General features: G+C 36.5%; 1 protein-coding gene across 7 annotated transcripts in view; it reads right to left on the bottom strand.

Annotated features, from left to right (window-relative positions):
* The window catches only part of LDB2 (LIM domain binding 2), a 398,004-nt gene that overhangs the window by 68,953 nt on the left and 307,966 nt on the right, over nucleotides 1–21,085 (bottom strand). The gene's annotated exons all lie outside the window — the stretch shown is intronic.

The raw sequence follows: 21,085 nt of genomic DNA, 5'->3' as shown, positions 1-21,085 counted from the left end.
TCTGCCTGCCTGTTAATCTTCACGTTTTACTTTCAGCTTCATTTCTTGGCACCATGACTTTCTTTGACATCTGTCAGTAATTATATTAAAAGATGGACATTTATTTTTAGGATGATCTCTAGATTCATTTTGATGGGGGACCTAGTCAAATCTTAATTTGGATTGAGAAATTGAAGATTGGAAATTTCTGAACCATATTATAATTAGCTCTATCATTGTTTATGGAAAGAGTGTGTCAATCTATTCCCTTATGGTTCCACTCATCCTTCTTATACTTTTTAGACACTTCTTCCTATTAGAATTGAAGTTACCAATTTTTAATTTTACATCCAGAATTTAGCACAATGCTTAGCCCTAGTAACTGCTTTTCCATTCATTCCCTTGGGAGTTTTCAACCCCTTTGAATTCAGATTTTCCTACTGGGCAATCTCATCTTGCATAAATTTTCTAAGCATGTCAGTTACACTTATATTGATATGTAAACCTCTAAACAAATTACATAGTACCAAAGAAGTTTTTAAATTTTCCAATTAAATGTTCATAACTAACTAGTCACTTTTATTTAAAGAAATCATCAGTATTTATATAGTGACTGTCCTTCATAGTGGTGGTTAAGAATTTTACACATTAAGTTAGTAGTCCCTTTTTACTGTGATTTTATAAATGATTTTTTTGGCAGAAAGAAGGCAAAGGATACTTAAATATACTCAGCTAGTAATCTTGCCTCTGCCTTTGAATTCATTTAAGGATTGAAGAAAATGAATAGAAGTTCCAAATCATACCTTAGGTTCCTAAGTTTTTCTTCTATTAGATGATCAGTGGGAATGTGAGCTTTTTGAAGACTTGAATTTTTTGTTTTGTTTTATTTTGGGTTGCTTTTTTTGAGGAGGGGGATGTTCAAAATATGACAGAGACTTCTTTCAAGCTAGGATTCTTAATCATTTTTTTTGTATCATGGACTCCTTTGGCAGTCTGGTGAAATATGGGGGACAATTATCAGAATAATGTATTTAAATGAATGAAATAGTATACATAAGATTATAAAGGAAATAACTAATGGAAAGTCAAATGTGTTTTTTGCACAGTGTAAAACCATGGAATAAATGTTTTGTTAGTTGTTTGGACATATTGTCATTTTCTATAGAGATATGACCCAAGGCCTTGGAAAAAACATTATTTAGAAATAATGTGTTTGCTCAGGGCAAAAGACCTCTGAAGTCAAAACCTGAATGAATGGGTTTCCTTAAAAGATGAGTAGTTATAAGAAATTTGTAGCTAAAATAAATTTAATTCAATTCAACAAGTATTTGTTAAGGTCTAGTCCCAGGTTACTCTAGGCTCTGTATTAGGGACTACTAGTGATACACTTCCTGGGTGTGAACACAAGGAAACAGCTCATAGAAGCAAAAGAAGAAGGAAGTCTCTTAGGTTGGATTCTGTTGGTCCTTCTTTTTGGGCAGAAACCTCTGTACCTTTTTTCTATCATCTGATGTGAGGAAAAACAGTTGAAGATGGGGTAGTTCTAACATCAGTTTTTTCTGGAGCTGGGGAAAGGTGAAGTGCTCTCTTCCCTTTTAGAACTAAATCCACTATTAGCATCAGTTTTCTTTCCTACCATTAGAGCTACCTTCTTGATATTACCTGAAACATCAGGAACTATATATTATTAAGACTGATTATTATTGTTATTCATAAAGATGATGATGGTGATGATAGAATGTTTTATAAATATTTTATCATTTTATCTATACAACACACATGAGAGGTAGATGCTTGTTTTTAATCTCTATTTTATAGATGAGGAAATTGAGACAGCAGTTAAATGATTTGCCCAGGGTCATAGAACTGTTTGTTAGTTATGAGATAGGATTGGAAATGAAGTTCCAAAAAAGTTTCAAAAAAGTTCAGGCCCAACATTCTATTCACTATGAACATATCACTCTCAGAAACCAAACATATTTAAGAGATTTTCTGGAAGTTTCTCCTTGTGCCTCTCAGGGAAAAATCAACTTAAGTCTATAGTGTTTTCTTTCAACTCATATGTTCACTTTTGACATTTTTATACATTGAATCAGTGGTTCTTAATTTGGGTCCATGAATTGCTTTTAATTAATTATTTATATCTCAATATAATTGATTTCCTTTGCAATCCCATGTATTCTATTTCAATTATTTAAATACATTATTCTGTCAATTGTCTCCCAACTTTACCAGACTGCCAAAGGAGTCCATGACACAAACAAAAAAAGATTAAGAATCCTAGCTTGAAAGAAGTCTTTGTCATGTTTTTAAAATTCCCCCAACTCAAAAAAAAGCAACCCCAAATAAAACAAAATAAAAGATTCAAGTCTTCAAAAGGTTCACATTCCCACTGGAAGGCATTCCTTTTTTTTTAGGTTTTTTCAAGGCAAATGGAGGAAGGCATTCTTAAAGAAATTAAGAAACTTTTTGAAGGAATGGGAGGGGTAGTATTTCTGGAATTGTGCTTGCCTTCGTGTGAGGAACTCATGTACAGAAACCTTCCTTTGATACAGCTCAGCAACTTGGTTGAAATTTAGAATATGGGAGAGTTTTCTGGGGGTACTGAGATGGTTGTGTGATCTATATGTGATTCAAAGTCCTATTCATGAAACTACATTGCTTTTTGAAGAGACTTCCCATAAAGTGATCTCTTCTCAGCGTTTTCACTTAGGGTTCCCCCAGGATGAGACTGGTCTCCCTACTAGACTTCAGAATTCTGAACTTACTCATGATATAAATATAGGCTTGGAGATGGGTGATTCTTTTAGCCTATCACAAAGTATTTCCTATGTGGCATCTATCTCTTTTTTATCCAATGATCAAAAGCACTTGATTTCTCTCAATACTTGCTTGCATTTCATTTATACTTTTGAATGATCGATTCAGTTGAGAAATCTGGTCCTTCAATAAAGTATTTAATTGGGGTAGGTATGGAAACTATTCTCCCATTCCTTCAAAGTTCAACTCAGGGTACCAACCTGTTCATAAGCACTTTTCCCAAGCTAGAATTTCTTATTCTTCCTAAAGTTTCTAATAATGTTTTTCTTCTCTTTTTTGCCATATAGCCCCTAGCATGCAGGTTCCTTAGAACTATGTGCTTTTTTGTATTTAAAATAGCCTGGTATAGTGATTTGCTTGTAGAAGTAACAATAAATATTTAGTAAGTTGAATTAAATTTCAGATTTGCTGCTAATTTACAGCATCTCTTAGTTTTAGATTCTTCATTTATAAATCAAGAAGACTGAACTAAATAGTCTCTGAGGTTCCTTTTAGCTCTGTCATGTGATGATTTCAGGTTGTTGAGGTCTTTTTGTATCCTGACCTTGCATGTAATTATCCACCCTCCTGCCATTCTGCCACACATTCATCTGATAAGTATAACCTATGTCTACATTATTGGTAAAAATGTAAATGTATTGGTAAAAAATATACCTTTGGGTTATCGTCTTAACTACCTATGTAGCAACATTGTCATCACCTGGAATATGTATAGGCAGAATGATCTCATTAATTAAAGAATCTCATAATTTTAACAAATGCAGATATCTCTTATGTACCTACATCTAGTATCACTGGATATTACAGCACTATACATATGTAATGTTTATAAATTCCATAAAATATATATAATAATATAAATATAATATATATATATATATATATAAACATATAAATTCCCTTCTTTTCTTCCACTTTTCCCTACAAAGGATTAGGAAATAAACTAATTTTGTTGAAATATAACTCTCTTTAGGCCCCCCCCCCAATCTAAAGAACTCCTCTGGAGTTCTAATGACCACAGGGTAAGAGTCTAAAAATCAATAAATATTTAATAAGAGCCTACTATGTGCTTCTAGGAGGAAACTGGATGGTTCAGTTCATGCAGTCAGGAAGACTTGAGCTTAATACCAGCCTTAAAATTCTAAATGTGTGAACCTGGGCAAGTCACTTTACCTGTTTGCCTTAATGCACTGGAGAAGGAATTGGTAAACCAATTTCTTTGTCAAGAAAATTCTATGAATAGTATGGTCCACAGAATTATGAAGAGTCAGACATAACCAAACAACTCAACAACAACAACTATGTGCTACTTTATCTAAGACCTTGTGCTAAACCCTGGTGATTCAAAGAAAGATGAGACAAAGCCAGTTCTATATTAGGAAGTAGCCAGGAATAGCCTTTTTCTGCTTAACAATCTAAAAATCACACAGGATTTTTGTATACCAAGGCACACTGTATTCTTATGCTTAGTGTCTTTCAAAGACCATTCCACTTTTCAAGGGCAATCCTCATCAGATTTAAATTAAAGAATTGGTTCCATTTTAAAACTTCAAACTATCTAAGAAGCCACTGACTATGCATACCTTTGACACTCCTAAAGCAATTTCTTTAGCAAATACCTTTATACTTTATTAAGGAATGACATGGTGAGCTTGAACTATATTTAATTTTTATTAACAATTTCACTTTCAATTGCTTTTTATTCTTTTATATGTGTCAGATTCCTTCAAACCTGTCAGATGTATGCCCTCTGTAGAGGTTAAGCCCTCAGTACTTAATCTCTTGTCCTCCCTACTGTTATCATCATTATCCCCCCCAATCACCCTTTTCCAATTTTACCTTGTTCAATTCTAGATGTAAGCTACATCCTTATCCAATAAAAACCCAAACAACCACATTCTGCCAAGGTTTCCAACCATCTTCCTTTTGTTTAGACATCTTCAAGAGAATGCAAGCTCCACCAGCTCCTCAATTGTTTTTTAAGCCTTACAGTTGACTTGTTCACAATCCCAGGATTGCCTTTATTAAGATAATTACAAAGCTCTTAGACCTGATTACTTTATTCTAATTCTACTTGATCCACCTCATTTGAGTACTGGATTTTTTAAAAATTTGCTTAAGTTAACCTTATAGTGATAGTTCTAAAGAACTCAGGTTGATGCTTTGGATGAAGGAACTGATCAATTCAGTTCAAATAAATCAGTTGATTGTGGAATAAAGCATATGATGTCTGATATGTCAATGTGTGGATTTGTCTTGCTTTACTGGACTTTTCTTAAATAATTAAGCATAGGGTGGGAGGAGGTAGTGTGAGATACTCTGAATTAATATCAATGATTTGCTATATACCAAAAAATATATAAGCATACATGTAAAATAAACCAGCTGATTGAATCACAATAAACCCGACAGTTGTATATATTTTTACACTCAGTTTCTCCTATCAACATGATATTTCTGACAATCTCTTTTCCTCTGACACATTTTAAATGAAAGTTTATGTTTTATATTAATATTTTCTTCTAATTATTATGGTAGTACATTTATATCTTATTCAGCTATTTCTTTTGGAGCACTGGTTCCTCCCTAACTCCCTCCTCTGTCTTGCCATCCTCCTCCCTTTCTTCCTTTTCTTCCTTTCTTTCTCTTTTCCTTCCTTCCTCCTTTCCATCCTTCCTTTCTTCTACCCTTCTTTTCTTCCACCTTTCCCTATAAAATGCCTTTGAGATAATACCATAACCTCTCTAAGTCTGTTTCTATATTTATAAAAAGGATATATTAGTGCTTCTCCCACCTCCTTTCAAGGTTCTGAGACTCAGGTGAAAAAATCTCTATGAAAATTCTTTGTCAAATGTAAAATTCTACAGAAATAAGAGATATGTTATAATTTTGCCATCAACAGTCTGCCGATTTCACTCTGGTCTGTCACTATTGGAGAAACAGTGAACTCTAAGACACTGTCTCTGATGTTAAAGAATCTGCATACAAGTTGGGACTAAGGCAGGAGGGAATGATGCACATACATACAGACTAAGTATAAGAGAACCTTGAAAATAAACGAAGAAAATCAGTCCATCTTTTAGATTTAAATTCAAGATTCTTTCCCTATATATAGCAGTAGTAAAATGAGTGAGAATAACCACCCCCACCCCTATTCCCATTTTAATCTTTTCCTCACTCTAGACAAGTAGGCAAGGCTATTTCCAAAGCTGATTTAACCTTAGGCTCCATCCTGCACTTAACTCTTCAATCCTTCATCTTTCTTCCTGGCCTGTCTATTTCTCACCCTATCATTTCTCTTGATTTTCAGCATCTTGTTAAATAACAAATTCTTTCTCTTTTTCTAGTGTCTGAGACTAGGAAATTACTTTCTTTAATCCAGGACCTATTTGTACTTTTAAAGCCAGGCATTTTAGAAGCCTCCAAGACTCTAAAATTGATATCTGCTTGTCTCTAAAGTTGCTACTGCTGAAATACTGTTTCTTTTCCTCCTTCCTCCTCCTTCTTCTTCCTTTCTTCTCCTCCTTTTTCTCCTTAGTCTTCCTTCCTTCTCCCTTCATTTTCCATCTCTTTTTCTTTCTTCTCCTTCTTGCTTCTTCTTCTTCTTTCTTCTTCCTCTTCCTTCCTCCTTCTCCTTCCTCCTCCTGTCCTTTCTCTTCCCTCCTCCTCCTTCCTCCTCCTTGTCCCTCCTCCTCTTCCTTCCCTTTTTAAGCATGAAGCACCTACTGTTTCCTTTCTCCTTTCTTGAAGAGAAAACACAGTGCATGTATGAACATAGAACCAGAAGGCACTAATTGTGGTCTTGGTTACTACCACTTACTTAATAATCATGAGTTTGGGCAATGCATTTGTCACTTAGCCTATTGTCCTCTTTTTTCTCATGTGTAAAATGGAAGCAATACAGTTAAATGGTGGACACTTTATATATTTTACAGATCATTATCTTCCCCACCACCCAGAAAGGTAGTAGTACAAATATTATCTCAATTTTATAGATGAGGAAACTGAGGCTCAGGGGGGGCTTAATATAGTATCTTGCAAACCCCATATTTTCCTGTTTTCTTCTTTCAATTTCATTTTCTTAACCTTTGTTAAATATCTGTCTTGTCTTCCTCAAAATGTATTTGTGAGCTTAAGGTGGTGATTTTATATTATGAGGAAGGTTAGAGTTTAAAGCTTCTTATTACTAGTGTCTTGCAATAGAAAGAAAATTGAACACTGGAGTCAGAAAAGTTTGAGTAAAAATCCCATTTTTGATCATGTGGTTAAGTCACTAAACCTCTAGGTCTTAGTTTCTTCATCTGTAAAATGGGTCTACTTCATAGGGTACTTGTAAAGAAAACATTCTATAAACTGAAAGAGTTAGAGACATGGGACCTGCTATCAACAAGGTAGGTATAGCATCATGGGGAGGGACAGTAAAGAGCCAGGGACAAGGATTTTACTATTGAAACAAAATCATTGAACATACATTTTGGGAGTTGAAAAGGGTATTAGAAGTAATCTATTGGTAGGATCACTGAATCAGATTTGGGTTGACAGGAACCTTAGAAATGCCCTTGGTTAATATTATCATGCTTCTGTCTCACAATTCTTTGTTTCCTAATACTCTGAACTTGATTTACCTGTCCAGTTTCCCTATCCTCACCTTTGGTCTTGGTTTTCCCACAATTTGAGGCTTACCCACTTAAATTCTTGACATGCTGCCTTTCCTTAATGCAGTCTCTATTATCCCTATTAACTATATTTTCCTTTATTAGCTGTGATAATGTATGAAGAGAATCTTAGAACCCTACATATGACTTATTATTCTTCTGCTACTTTCTTTTTTGGTCTTGACAGCATCTTGAATATGTTGCTTTCCAGAGCAATACAAACATTGTTATCTTTATTTTGCAGATGAAAAAAGTGAAGTTCAGAGGTAAAAAATAACTTCAAGTCATATGGATGTGAAGTGGCAGAACTAGGATTCCAAGTGCCTTGACTCTTAAACCAGGGCAGGTTCCAGTTTTTTGTGTTATCTTCAGTCTCTACCTAGTGAGACTTGTCCAAGTTCCAAATACAGGATATTTTGTGGTAATTATTCCTGTATTACTAGGAACAAAAGGAAAGGCTTATTGACTGAGGCTAAAGCCATATGAAGATGAAAGACAAAACATTTCCAGCCCAGTATTTAAAATGAGACATATCAGGGCTCAGCATGACCCCAAGAGGGGCACACTCCATATAAACCAGGTGGGAATCATTTACCAAGATTAATTGTCAGAATCTTTCTGGATTTACATGTTTGTGGGTGTTTACACACATATTGATATTGATATACACATAGGGATAGATAGAAAGATATTCATTCTTCATTTGTTTGGGAGATGAAATGCAAATCATTAATAAATATTAACACGAGACCTAAATGATTCATGATTCAACTGATAATATTCCTCATCTGTATTGAGTCCTCATTTATACTCCAACACTGGAGTAGTAGAAGACCACTGGACTTAGAAGTCAGAAGACCTGACTTTGTGGCCCACCCTTGTCACTCAATAGCTATGTGACCTTAAGTAAGAGACTTCATTTTTCTAAATCTCAGTTTCTTTCTGTGCACAAGGCAATTTATAGACCCTTTATAGCTGGTTGGTGGGAGGCTCCAAGAAAATGCTGCAAAGCATTTTATATAATAAAGAGCTACAGAAAGATAACTTAGTACTACTCTCATGGATGAAACCATAGTATTGGTAGAAAAAGCAAAAAATAAAGACATCAAGTAACACAAAATAAAAATACCCAAACACATGGATTATAGCCCCATGAGAAAGGAAGTTTATTGTCTAAACTGAATGAAAAAAATATTCTTCTGGTAAGACATATATCTCTAAGACATTTCTAAAATAGTGGAGGTGGAGGAAGGGGGAGTAAAATATTAAGAAAGTCTAGTGTATCTTCATGATTCAGAGCCCAAGATGAGACTGGTAATAAAAGTTTGCCATGGAGAGGGAAATACTTCCTTGCCTTTGGGAGCTCAGAGTTTATTACTGTTAAAACATTTGCATATGGGGAGAAATGAAGGAACCCAAAGTTATGACCTGGATATGTGGTGATCATTATTCATCTCAGTTAGGTACATAGTGACTAGAAGTTGGGGGCCCAATTTCTCGAGGTACATGAAGCTACTGATGTTAATAATAAACAGTAGGGCTGCCTGATTGTCTGCTCTTTCATTCCTCCTCCAACAAAACCCTGAAGTTCCTACTAAGAAATCAAATGAGGGTGTGGCTAGTTGGCGCAGTGGATAGAGCACCAGCCCTGGAGTCATGAGTACCTGAGTTCAGATCTGACCTCAGACACTTAATAATTACCTAGCTGTGTGGCCTTGGGCAAACCACTTAACCCCATTGCCTTGCAAAAAAAAAAAAAAAAGAAATTAAATGAGAAGCTATAACTGCTTTCATTCCAGAACGGTACAAAAATAGTCAGCCAAAAGTCCATAGGTAATCAGAAAGGTAACCAGTGCAAATGGAGATGGGACATATGTAGCTTTACAAGGCTCAGGTTCATAAGGGAGCAGGAGTGAAAGATTCCCTTATGAATGCTTATTGGTGGAGATTTTGGGAAGCATTAGAAAAGACAGGAATTGTGACTGAAGTCAGATTATCTCAGACCCAGAATATTTCAGGACAGTGTTTGGTTGTGATTTTTTCCCAGATCCTTCTAGCTCTAGATCCATCACTGAACTTTAATATTCAAGGGGGGTTCTAACATTGGGAAGAAACCAAAGTAACCAGGGATGAGACTAAGCAAGTGAACTATCTCACCCAAAATGTCCAAAAAGGTATAGAAACTATCCCTCCAAAAAAGTCCCAATTCATATCTAAAGTTGAAGAGATTAGTAGAGCAAAGAATACTACAAGCAGTGTTTGAAAAAATACTGCACATCTAGGAAATTTTTTTTAAAAAGTGAGGGTAATTATATAACAACTGCAAACTGAGACTCAAAGGAGAAAATGGATTTTCTACAAGGACTGAATACTTTGAAGAAATGAAGCAAGACATTAAAAAATGAAAAGTTCTAGCTTTTGATGAATTAGAAGAATAAACAGCTTAGATGAGAAAGCAGTATGTCTTCAAAAAAAGTATTGAGGGAGTTAAATAGTAAAAATAGAAATCCTGGGAATGTATTGGTTCTGTTCTGAAGGTTTGAAAAGAAGACAGAGGAATATTAGTGAGGAAACAAGAAAGAAGGGTATAGAATTGGCTATTTCTCACAACTGAGAAACATGAGAAGAAAAGGATACAAACATGGAGAAAAGCTGCATCTCAATGGACAAAGGAAAGTTGAATATACACATGGACTTAAAGAGTTTATTATAAAAATACATATCATTGAACTGAGAATTGAATTGGGATGGTGGGTGGGGTATTAAAAGGGAGAAAGAAGAGCTGCTCAATTCTTTATTTTGAGGGAGAGAATAAAATGGGAGGGGATAAAAGAAAAGAACTAGAATCTGTTGGACAGTCTTAGATCATCTCTTAAAGCAATGGGAAATGATTGAATCAACTGTGTTATATCAATGGAACAAAATATTATTATGTCTAAGTGAATTAAGGGAAAAAAACATTTTCAGAGAAACCTGAGTAGCATGAACTGATGCAGCATGAAGTGAGCAGAATCAAGATAACATTTTTAGAAGGATAAAACATTATGAAGAAAAAAAGAACTTTGACAGATAAAAGAACTCTGATCAAAGCAATAACCAATCATGTTTTCAGAGGACTGATTATTCTTATTAGCCATAGTCTGACAACGAAGGGATAGACTATGTAGAAAGAGGCATAGTTTTGCACAAGATCATTGCATGGACTCATTTTACAGGACTTTATCATCTATCTGTCTGTCTATCTATCTAATATAATTTCCTTCCTTCTTTCCCTCGTTCCTCCTTCTTTCTTCATCTTGGTTTTCATTGAGGGAATATTGTATTAGGAAAAGAGGATGGTTAGCAATGGTGGTTCCAAAAGGAGGATATTCAAACATTTTGGAAAGTACACAGAAGAAGAGCAGCTAGGTAGTGTAGTGGATAGAGCACCAGTCCTGGAGTCAGAAGGACCTGAGTTCAAATGTGGCCTCAGACACTTAATAATTCCCTAGCTGTGTGACCTTGGACTAGTCACTTAACCCCATTGCCTTGCAATGCCCCCCCCAAAGAAAGTACACAGAAGGAAACAAGGAAATTCAGAAGGAAGTACAGACAAGCAGAGTAATTTTGAAAATAAAATAATTTTGAATGTGTTTTATGATTTTAAAAAAGCAAGTAGTTTAAAATGGAGAGTAATATTTCTTAGAGTAATTGACTTTTATGATCTGGTGCAAATTTAGAAATGCTCTTTTCATATCAATTTCAGAATTTAAAAAATTAAATAACATAATATTTACTACTTCAGCACTCTGGCATATATATATATATATATATATATATATACACATATATATATAGATCAGTTATCTCATTTCATAGGATCCTAGATTTAGAGCTAGTAAGGACTTTGAAGGTCAGTAAACCCCTACATCTCCCTGATTTGGAGGCAGCCTAAGTGGGAATGTAGAAATAGAGTTGGATCTGATGTCAAGGAGGACCTGAGTTCAAATTTGACCTCAAACACAGTGATCCTGGGAAAATCATCTAACCTTTGCCTCAGTTTCTCCAACAGTATAATGTGATACTAACTATACCAATCTCCCAGGATTGTACAGATAAAATGGAGTAAATCTCTTTGCCTGGTGATTGGAAGTTAGTAGGCACCAGACAATAGTTATTACTATTATTTTTCATCATCATTATTTATCATCATCATCATCATCATCATTATTATTATTATTACTATTATTGTAGATAAGGAAATTGAAGCTTAATTGAGGTCCCTTGCCCAGGGACATGCTAAGTGTCTGAGTTGAGATTTGAAACTAGGTTCTTTCCATTCATGCCCTGAGATCTAGCTTTTAGGTGATAACCTCCTCAACAGATTAATGAAATAGTTTGTGTAGATCTTCTTTTATATCAGTTTCACAGATAAGGAAATGAGGGCTTTGAGAGGCAAGATCTCAAAGTTCATAAGTATCAGAGCCAGGATAAGAATTTAGGCTTTTTTTTTTCCTTCCACTATGTTTTTTAGCCTCTGCATGTGCCTGACTAATGCATATGTTTGTAATCAGGTTAAAATGAACAAAGGGCAGCTTTGAAGGGGAAAAGAAGTCCCAGAAGGGAAGCCAGATAGATGGGCATGTTAGGAAAAGGGAAGGAACATGCTAATTAGAAAAGAAGAGGTGGTTAGGGATGGTGGTCAGAACACCAGTCTTCAAGCCAGAACACCTGTACTCAAATCTTGCTTCTGTCACCCAATAGCTGTGAGAACCTTGGCCAATCAGTTTGTCTCAGTTTCCTCATTTGTAAGAATAGAGATAACTATTGTCATGGCCAGACTCGGGAGACTGTGAGAAACTGCCTTGCTAAATTTACAAAACCATTTATAAAACCATAGAACACCAATTATACATTATCTGATCTATTGTAAAGTTTCTTGGTAAACCCCCTTATGGAGCTCTTTTTAGGTAATGACTTATTTGAAAAGTCATCAGGTGATATTTCAGGCAACTAATGGACAAACTGGGGAATCTCCACAATAGAATATTTTGGATAATAAGGGAACTTGAAACCCTGTCATATGAGAATAATAGGATCCGGAGTCTAGAGTCAAAAAGATCCTTAGAGGTCATAGAATCAAATTCCCTCATTTTACAAATAAGGAGACAGAGGACTAGGGAAGTCAGGTGGCTTACTCAAAGTTACATGGTTTTTAAATGCCAGAATTAATAAATAACTCTGACTCAATCAATCTACTTTCTATTGAAATCTATCAGTCCATGGGACAAGAGATATTTGGCTTGGAGAAGTGCATACATGGGAGGGGGGGATGAGAAGGTTAGAGGAGGAATACTGTCTGTATTTGAAGAACTGCCATTCATTAGTTAGTGGGTTCTCTGTAGTCAGAAGTCTTCAATCACAATCTGCAGAACTATGGTAAAAGACTCTGTCTAATTGTTGTTTGGTATATAGTAAAGGGGCTTCCTATGGCTAGCGATTGGATCATCTGCCCTTGATAAGATCTAAGGTTCAAGAATGTCATGACTTTAAAGTTCAGGTACTGTAAGGATGACTGTATTCAACTTGGTTCTATTTGGGCTCTTTTCTCATTCAAAACCAAAGATTCCTATGTCATTTTAATATTTATTATTCAGTCAGTTTTTTCAATTGTCTTCTTGTCTATGTCTGACACTTTATAACTCAGACTTTCTTGGTAAAGCTACTGGACACTTCTTGGCTGTGTCACTTAATCCTGTTTGGCTCAGTTTCTTCATTTGTCAAATGAGCTAGAGAAGAAAAATGCAAATCACAGTAGTATCTTTCCTCCACATAAAAAAAGAAAACTCCAAATGGGATCAGACAGACCTGAAATGACTGGACAGCAAACAAAGCAAAAAAGGCCTTTGAGAGGAAGGTAGGAAATAAAGTTTGACCATGGTTGAATTTATGCTTTAGTCATTTTTAAGGGTCCTTCTTTATTTTGTAACATATAAAAGAAAAAAATGAAATTCATTTTCTTCTTCAAATATAAAAACTTATTATTTAAAAAAAAACCTCATATACAAATGTGAATTGCAGCCCACAGTAAACACTTAAGCAAAAGAGTTTCAGATACTGAGTTCAAAACGTAAATGACTGCACTTAGGAGATGCTTTTCATGGAACAATTTAAACACATTGAGTAAGACGAAGCTTTCATTTCAGAATAACCAAAGAAAATAATTAGAAAAGAAGCAAATGGACTTGTAAGTATATTGGCTAATGTGAACTCTCATCATGAGCTCCATTTTCAAATAGAGCCAAGGGAGAAAGGAACAAGGATAATCTTAAGATGTGCCCTTGGAGAAACAACCCTCAACGATTATCAGTGCAATTCAATGTAACATATATATTAAGGGCCTACAATGTGCAAAACACCAGACAGGTAGAGAGAAAGACGAAAGACAACCCATCTAGGAACAATGGAAGAAAGGGTGGAAAGGAAAAGGTCACTGGACTAAAAACCTAGGTCTCTTTGCCTCCAATTAGTTATGGAATTTGAAATAGAGGAGGGGTGAAGGAAGCATTCATTCTCCTTATAAAATGAGGCTAGTCTAGATATCTCTGAGTCTTTCCAGCTCTAACATTCCCTGTTTTAAGGTCCTTTACAGTCCTTCCTTCTATATTCTAATGCAATGCCTCTCAAACTTCTTTTGTCACGGCAGGCACGGTGTTATTCTTTGCCATGAGGGAAGAATCACAGTACGCTGAATGTTGAAGTTGGCAATGATGAGGGGGAGTTGGGACACCGAAACATGTGCACATGATTGCAAATTCGAGTTTCATATCATTCCTGGGAGACCCAGACATGCTACTGCAAGGGTAATTTGGCACACTTAGCAAAACTCAATCTGCCTATGCTATTTGAGAAACTCTGTTCTGATCCCTCGGAGCTCTAACATTCTAAGGAATGAGGACCTTCTCTTCTCTGACATTCCATGCTCCCCATTCTAAGGGCTCAAATACTAGCATGATGTGAAGGCAACAGATATTAAAAGGAAAAAAAGATGCATTGCCAAGTTTTACCTGGATAATTATATGAAGTTGGAAAAGGAGGCATATTAGCGACCCTAGAGAGCTGCCATGATTCAAACATCTCCCAAAAATATTTCTAACATAGAAACATTTTTATCAGTCTCTAGGTACATTTGGATGCTTTTTCTTACTGTAAATATTCAGGGGCAACTAGGTGGCACAGTGGATAGAGCACTGGTCCTGGAGTCAGGAGGATCTGAGTTCCAATCCGGCCTCAGATACTTAATAATTTCCTAGCTGTGTGGCCTTGGGCAAGCCACTTAACCCCATTGCCTTACCAAAAAAAAAAAACCAAACCTAAAAAAAAGAGTAAATCATGCTGATTCAGTATAATTCTAATTTAGCACATGTGACTAATGTGTGTAAGGTATTATACTAGCTTTGAAGATGTAAAACATAGTATATATTCTGTCCTCAGGTATTTATCATCTAAAGGTAAGATAATAACAACAACAATCATAGATAACATTCATATAATACTATACTTAATTATAATCATACATACATATAATACTATACTTAATTATAAGCATACATACATATAATACTATACTTAATTATAATCATACATACATATAATACTATACCTAATTATAATCATACATACATATAATACTATACTTAATTATAATCATACATACATATAATACTATACATAATTCCTACTATAATTACTAGCACCATGCTAAGGACTTTCCAATTATGATCTCATTTGGTGCTCACAATTATTGTTATTATTATTATTATTATTTATTTTCATTATCCCTATTTTACAGATGAAGAAACTGAGGCAAACATTGGTAAAATGAATTGTTCTGGGTCACACAACTAGGAAGTATCTGAAGCTGAATTTGAACTTCACTCTTTCTGACTCCAGGGCCAGTCCACTGAGCTATCTTGTACATATCCCAGAGACACAAGTAAGTCTGATACCAGTTACAATATGACTTGGGTAAAGGGGAGCTCTGTACAGATTAAGAAAATATGTGTAGAGAGAAGATGAGGAGGCTATATACTGGAAGGGAAATCCAAAGGAAATGAAGATTTCAGTAGGAGGAGATATGGGAGGAGGAATGCATTCCAAGCATTAGTGAATAGTAATTCATGGATGAGAGAGAATGAGTTTGGGAAACAGGGAGTGGTCCAGTTTGGTCTGAATGTGAAGGTGTGTGAGGAGTGGGCTAGGATGGCCTGGGAGGATAGAGCCATTTGTAGGAGGCTAAGGAAAGAACCTGTTTTGTGTCCAATAAGCATTAGGGATAACACAATAACTAAGCAAATACACAAAAGTCACAGAAGTGAGAGAAGGAGTTGAAATGTACTGGCATTAGTTGTGATGCCATTCTATCATATGGATGGGTATTTCCCTGAAATATGTAGGGAGAGAGAGGGTGCCCACATTGTCCCATTAGCTTTTAATGCAATATCTGCCCACCCCCCATCTCTAGTTACTGAAGTTCCTTCCTTTCTTCAAGACCCCATTCACATACTACTTTTTCCATGAAGAAAGACCTTGACCAGAGCCACACCCACTACCCCCAAGGGAAAGTGATCTCTTCCCTCAAATTTCCCACAGCACTTAGCTTACATCTCTCTTTTGCTCTTATCTTATTCTCTCTTGGTTCCTAGTTATTAATGCATTTGTCTTTTCTCCATTAGGATTCTAGTAGCATCATTGACTTTGGACCATCTAGACCAACTGCCTCATTTTACAGATGAGGAAACTGAAGCCCTGAAGGGGTGTGAGTTTGGGGGAGGGGTGATGACTTGCTCAAATTCACATGACAGTAAATATGTACAAGAGCCAGGGTTCATCAAATTTAGGTCTTCAGATTCAAAATACAGTGCAGTTTTTAACTATACCACATTAATTTGTAAATCTGAATTGTAGCTATCCTTACATTCCTAGAACCTTGTACCTTGAAATCAAAGGTTAAATGACTTGCCCAAGGTCTCCAAGCAAGCAATGTCTCCTAGTAGGGCTTGGCCTAGAATTCAGAATTCTGTTCTCATGTTGGAAAATGCAAAAGCATAGGATGGGATGGTAGACGGAGCACTGATTTTGGAGAAAGGATGGGCAAGTAACTTCATCACTCTATGTCCCTTGCCTGGATCTCCATTTCCTTATTTATAAAATGAGAAGTTTATTCGAGGATGACCTCTGCTATCTTTTCTAGCTTTGATTTTTTTAAAACTATGATTGTTTCTGTCCTTATGTTCCTTAACTTACTTACATTTTGGGGAGGAGGGCAAGGGAAAGGGAGTGCTGGGGTGAAACAAGGTTAACACATGAATGACTATAGAGCCATCATAGATACTCATAGATAGGTTCCTAGGAAGCAAGTTTGAAAGAAAAATGACAGATCATACAACCTAATCATCACATTTTACAGATAAGAAGAGTGAGGTCTAGAGCATCCAAAGGATGTCCAACTTCACATAACTAATAAAAGTACCAGAGCTGAAACATGGATGGAGGGTCTTCCAATTCCAATTCTAGTATTCTCTTCACAACAGACTCAAATGATAGAGTGAATTACAATTCAGGGTAGAAATGTGTGGTGCAGATGGCTTATACTTTGGAAGTCTGAAGCACTAGATCATCAGGGTAAACCTGTACATGCAGAAATTCTAAAGATACTATTAGTATAAATTAAAACATGAATATGTGGAGTGTGAGAAAGGAAAATGTTGGAATGGAAGTTGACATGGATCCCACAGATGCTTCCCTTCACTCCTCATTTCTTAAATGCATATTAAACTTTTCAACCTTTTTTTTTCTTTCAGAGGCATAATTTGATTTTCCTAACAGCATAGGCAGGTAATTCTATCCTTCCCATGGATCCTTAGAATAATACTATTAACTTGCAGGAATTCAAACAAGGGGTAGGCAAATGCTCCCTTGCTCCCTCGACTGCCTCCGGGCATTGTCACATTTGAGCCATTCCCCAGGAGGGAGCACACTAATTGGAGGCTATTGTCATCTCAAATTCTGTATCTGACTGGAAATAGAAGCTCCAGAAGATATCTTCCAGAAATGTCCACTTTTACGAGTTTGTACCGGTCATAATGTAGAGAGCTCAACTTGAAAGACATAGAAGGCCTCAACCATATATTGAATTAAATACCACTAGGAGGGCTTAATCAGTGGAAAGAAAAGCTTTAGTGAGTCACCCACCAGATGAAGTGAGATCTCACCTCAGGAGGTGAGATTCCCCTCCTCCAGTGACCTCAAGCTACTGAACCAAGTAAGCACTGAGCAAGTTTCCCATGCCTGTTGAAAGCATTTGCACCTCTGAACACAATGGCCTGCCAACCTGCTTTACTTCAAGGGAGCAGGGTATAGCAGACAATTTAACAGAACCAAATTGAGTGACAACAGATTGTTTTGGCTGCCCCTTCAAAAGCATCAGGTGAAGGGAGAGGAAGAAGGGGATTCCTTCTGACATAGTTCTATTCAGTCATACAAGCTCAAGTCCCTCTTCCTGATTCAAAGCCAGGTCACTATGCTCTACTTGGATTTACCTTCCAGAGAAGTCTTTCCCTGAATACCAGAAACCTGGTTCTGTCAAGTCTGCAGAGAATCTGACAGCAGATTTTGCTAAATGACTTGGGATTCCTTAGAAAGCAAGGTATTTGTTTTGACAGAGTAAGATTACGGCAATTGTTTATTCTCAGTAGTACTTAATTATATCCTATGAAAGATGCAGTTGGTTCAAATTTCAGTAGTCTTAGTGTATTCAGAAATCTTTATCCAGTCTTCCCAAGAAGTGAAACATTGATTTTAACTTTTTTTCCATGAGCTTGTGAGGCTCTGAATTGATTGCCTATAGCCTACCTGTCTGACCTTCTCTCATCCTAACACTGAGAGCTGCTATTTAGGACCCTAATTTGGCTCTTTATTTGAACACTGTTGAGGATGCCCTCCCCAAAGTGGAAACTAGAGTTAGAATTTAGACCTTTCACATAGCATGACTGAGTTATACTTATTTGGACTATTTGGACTATTCAAGTCAACATGGATACGTTGAAAGCTAAAGAAATTGACTTTTGACTTTTGAATTTCTAGAATTGGACTATTCTGGAGACTAATATCATCTCAGTAGCTTCATGAGGGCAGTTGGACCAGCTAGCCCGGTCACTGACCCAGAGAATATGTGAGTGAAAAGCCTCCAAGGAATATGAGCCAGAATATATGTGAGTGCACAGTCTCTTAAGGAGCATGATGGAGGTATCAAAGAGTTGTGATAAAAAGTGTGGCCTTACTTTTGTTCTGGCTGCTTGCTCATATATCGCAGCTGAACCTGAAAGTGGATTGAGTAGTTAAGTCTGAAATAGTGACTGGTGGGGGTAGTACAAAGGTTGGGGGAAGGAGGTGAGTAACCCAGAAAACTAGCCAGTCACCTTCTCCACAGGACCTTCCCTAACTCTTATTTTTCAATGATCACTGTTGTTTAATCTCATAATATTTTGCTTGGGCCTCCCAATATGCACTTATTATAAAGATAAGGAGTGGACATATAATTTCACTGACGTGGGAATTCCTGGATCTATAAACATCTCTTTAAAGTACATTTTTAAAGAGTCCATGACAATGACCTGTTCAGCATTTTGTGGTTTATATCTGACGTAGGACCTGAAATCTGATTTCTCTGCCTCTGAGTCAGATTTCTTAAATGCTGTTACCATAGTATCACCCCATATAATGACCATTCTATATAAAACTTATCTATTAGAGCATAAGCTCCTTGAAGGCATATTCACTGTTATTGGGCAATAATCTCTAGCCCAATGCTTTGTACAGAGTACATCTGTATTTCTGGTTGGATGAGTCAAAAACATCTGAAGGCCTGGTGTTTATGATCTATCCTTGTACATTTACTCCACTCGTGTCTGTCAATGCTTAGATACAGGGTATAATTCAGTTGGTATTTTATAGATTTATATTTATGTATACATGATCTTTTATTTCCAAAGTTCTTTTAAGAAAATAATAAGTAATAAGTAACTATGTGGGGAGGTATCCAGATGAAGTCCCTGACCCCAAAGGTAGTTTAGGGTTTTGTTCATAATCACCTCTGCATCTTCATTAGACTCAACATTTGTATTTTCTCTCCATGTTAGATTATGAGCTCCTTAAGGACAGTTACCATCCTTAATTAATTTTTGTCTCCTCTCCAGAGCGGTCTATAGTGTTCAGTGCAAAGTAGGGACTTAAACATGGTTTTGATTGAATGAATGAATGAATGAATGAATAAATAACAGGCCTGTAGTTTTCTGTCTGGTATTAGCTGGTGACATATGAGTCTATGCTCTCTATGTAAGTCCCTGTGGAAAAGTCCTTAAAACAGACAAACTTCCCAGAGAAAAATCTTCTTTTGATACTTAGAATAATTCTATGATTCTTGATCAAATTAAAATACCGCCAGCATACATATAAGTGTTGGATCCTGTTTACACATTGCTCTCTCAGAGCCTGTATTTTAACTTCTTGCATCACTGACCAGGCATCATTGGCCATGCATCAGCCTTCCCAGCCCTACTGAACACATCAGCAGGGTCATCTCTGAACATAGAGGACAACGACAGATAGACAGAGAACATGCTCTGCTGTCACACCTTTTCTAGGCTAGGCTTGTCAGACTCTCTACGCCTCTGCCATGGGCTTTTTTTCTCATATGTGCTGGGAAGGGCAGGGAGCTGGGAGTCCTTAGGTTGGCAGTGACCTGGCACCATGCAGCCATCCGGGAGCTCCAGGTGCTGGAATGCCAACTATCCCCTGACTGTGGTGGTCAGAAAGAAGGGAGGGAAGCTTCTCCCTCCAACTTAGCTGAAGGAGGCATTCCATTGTGCTCAAAAGAAAAGAGTCAGGTCCCATATTGCTTATTTTTAAATGGGAAATTCAAAGAACAAGCCTTATTGTGTGCCATGCCTAATATAGACCCACAGAAGGGAATCCTCCTAGAATATAAAAATTAATGTACAAACTTAAACTGCATGACATGGGTCAAAAAGCAATCTGAATAAACATATAGTTTTTTGGGGGGAAAGTTACCCAGAGCTGTAAAATGAAGAATTAAGATTTAAATTCCCAAAGGTCAAGGAATGCGGAACTTGGCTGGGTTATTGAGTGAGGGGCCCCTTTTGATTTTGGAAGACAATGCCAGCTTTATGAGTGAAGCCATAGCTCTATGGATTTGTAACACTACTACTGTAATTCCATACACTAAATCAATAGGATATATAATACTCTTTCAAATCAAAACTTGAGGTCCTGGGCATGTATTTTGCATAAAATCTCTCACTTCCCTCCCGCCTTCTAATGCAAAATCAGATTTTATACTCTGTACAATACAGGTTACACATTATAAGGAGGGCCTTGAAAAGCTTTGGGAGTGCTTGCATTATGGGTGAGACATTCTAGTACTTAGTGCTGAGTTTATTCAGGAGCTTATAAACACTGCTTTTCTCTAGAGGGAAGGCTGACTCCGATCAGGGGAAGGGAGCAGGGAAAGTGGGGGGGAGATTCCTGGATGGAAATCAAGCTTCAGTGAAATCGGTAACAGTGAATTAGAA

Source organism: Macrotis lagotis, chromosome 3, assembly GCF_037893015.1.
Source record: "Macrotis lagotis isolate mMagLag1 chromosome 3, bilby.v1.9.chrom.fasta, whole genome shotgun sequence".
NCBI lineage: Eukaryota > Metazoa > Chordata > Mammalia > Peramelemorphia > Peramelidae > Macrotis > Macrotis lagotis.
The sequence above is the reverse complement of the archived record's forward strand: the minus strand, read 5'-3'. Positions and strand labels throughout refer to the sequence as shown.